We start from the raw sequence: 2,931 nt of genomic DNA, 5'->3' as shown, positions 1-2,931 counted from the left end.
GCGAGCCGGCAGACCCCGCCCCGTGGGCCGGACGAAGGAGGAGCCGGGGTTGCGGCGAGAGGAGGGGCGGGCTGGGCGACGCGCGGGAAGCAGCTCGGCCTTCGCCAACGGCACCGGAGGCAGCGCCGGAGACCGCACAATCTGAGAAAGCCGATTGGCCGCGTCTCTACCGAGAGGGGTGGTCTGGGCCGGAAGTCAGGCCACGTGACCCGGAAGCGGCTGCTGCCAAGGCCGGCGCGCCTGCGTGCTCCGGCTTGTGCATTTCGAACTCGGGCAGGCGGCTTCCCCGGCTGCCCGGTGGTAGGAGGACGGGGTTCTGCGGTGCCCTTTGTCGACCCCGCCGTGCGGGGCAGGGAAGGTCAGGATTGCGAAGAGCCAAGTTCAAGCTCCGATAACTCTCCGAGCCCAAAGAGGGTGGGGCGGGGAGGCGTGACTGCCCGTGATGCTGGTGAGGGGAGAGAGGGAGTGCTGCACCTCTGGGGAAAACAAGTCAGCTCTGTCGTGGAGCTAGTGCACGCGTTCAGAGGGCCTTTTGCAGTTATTCTGCTTCCAACCCGCCTGGAATCCAGCCGTTCCGACCTATCGCACTGCTACAGCCCTAGACACTTTTTGCCCCAGGCTGTGCAAGTGTCTCTTCCCTGGGCTTACCTCGCCTATTCTCAGTGCTGCGGACCTAATGAATTAAGGTCCGTCCTCTGCTGAGAAGCCCAGACAGCATCTCGTGTTTGAGATCCCACTTCCTTCACACGGAGTCGCGTTCCCCGCCGCTCCGCCCCAAAGCCGCCTGGGTTCCAGTTAGCCTTGCCGAAGACTTGCTCTGCCTGGCGTGTACTTCCTCTCAAATGTTAATCTATGAAGCCTCACCCTCAAACCCTGTAAGAACGAATCCCTCTTTCACCCACATGTTCATTAGCCTCTGCTTAGCACATCTTGGATTTTACTCATTTTTGCATCCCCACGTGTCCATTTGCCTTTATTTAGCACGTCTTGAATTTTTTTCAATTTTCGTCCCAACCTAGTTCACTGCCTGGTAGATAACACATCTAATAAGTGGGAGTTGACTGATGAGGACTATAAAATGATAGATTTGTTAAGAACCGTAGTGCTGAGCATTATACTTGGCACATAATGGATGTCCATATTTTTTTGAATGAAAAGGACGGATGAATCATCTAGTCCGACTCATCTTTTACAGATGAGCAAAGGGGAGCCCCATGGGATTAAGTGACCTTGCTTGAACAGCCACTGGTTTCTCATGTTGAATGGTATTCATTACCCCAGTCACTTAGGTTCTTACAAAGGAAGCTGGAAAATTGCTTTTATTACGCTATGCCCTTTTTGCAGAGGTTCCCAAACATACTCGCCAGAATTTTTTAATGACCCAAAGTGAAAAGAAATGCTACGTTTTTCACGAAGCTAAATTTAATCAATTTAAAGGAATCCTTTATTAGGGATTGTTCTTTTTGTGTGTGTGTGTGTGGTAAAAGGTCTACTATGATAGTATATAACAGGGATTTGAAGGCATTTTTATTGCCCTGATTTGGCAAAGTAAAAATGTATAATACCTCCCTCTTTTTAAGCACTACTATACTGCTAGGAAAATTTCCTACAAATATGTAGGATAATGTATACTGGAAAACAAGTGGCCGACACAAAGCACAGAACTGGCGTTCTGTGGTCTTTAGGCCCCCTGCCAAGATTTCTCTCTGCTTCCTAACCAGTCGTGCTCCAAAGTCACATATTAATGCCCCATTTCTCCCGTACTACACAAAACAGATGCCATTAACCAGTTCAAAGATAGATTGAATACTATGCAGTGAAAACGTGCACTCCGAATCCAAGGGCTGTTTTTCTCTTTTTCTGTACAAAGCACATATATCCTCAACGTTCTTAGGCTAACCACCTCCAAGTTTAAAGCCATTGGTTATGCTCCTAATGTTGGTCTGTGGTTCTGAAAATGAAGACGGCAGACTTGCTGATGACATATTGGCAGTCTCTGGTGATCCTAGCCAAGAAAAGGAGCGGGTGAAGGGTAGAGAGGGAAAGGAATTATGGGAAAAATAATTAGCAGCTGAAAGCAGCTATTACATAATCTTGGCTGCTTATTAATTTAGAAGAAGGAATGGCTTATTAAATTCTAATAGCAGCAGCACAACTGCAAACAACCTAGCAATTAACAATGCAGGGCCCATTATTTTGTTAATATGTTCTCTTTTTTTGGCAAGTGTATAAGAACAAATTTTATAGAAGCAGATGGTCTTTTTCAGTAGATTATAGATGGTTTTTCCCCAGTCTTAGTATTAAGTGCTAATTGTGCATTCACCGTGAAAGACAAAAGAAGCACTCTTAGTAATTAACTGCTTGACTTTGATTCCCACATTTTCCAAATTGTGGGCTTTCTTATGTACATATTTCTTCTCACCTAGTATCTTCTTCATCTGTCATGTTAATAGGGTATCTTTCTTTATCCTCTGCTTTTGTTATGTGGGTGGTCCTGATTTCTTGGTTGTTAATATTGATACGAAAATAATTTCTCATGAGAAATTAAAAATCAGATTTTATACTTTTTTTTTTTTTTTTGGTACAGGAGGCATTTATTACAACATCATTTCTCATGGAACAAGAAGGAACGTGGACTTTCATGGTGCAAGCCTTCCTGATGTTTCCCGGGTTTCAATGGCCCAGGCAGATAAAGGAAACTCAGCAAGGTCAGAAGAAAGAAGAACAGATCTGTCCTTATGTGGGAAAAATAACCGGGTCCCAAGTATACAGAAGGGGAACAAATGAAGTATTTCTGGTAAACTACTTTTTATTTCTTTTTTATTGAGATATAATTGACATTATATTAGCTTAAGGTGTACAACATAATTTGATATTTATATGCATTTGTGAAATGATCACCACAATAATTCTAGTTAATATCGCTGGTTT

The sequence above is a fragment of the Lutra lutra genome, chromosome X, assembly GCF_902655055.1.
Source record: "Lutra lutra chromosome X, mLutLut1.2, whole genome shotgun sequence".
In the NCBI taxonomy this organism is placed as follows: Eukaryota; Metazoa; Chordata; class Mammalia; order Carnivora; family Mustelidae; genus Lutra; species Lutra lutra.
This window is presented reverse-complemented; position numbering follows the sequence as displayed.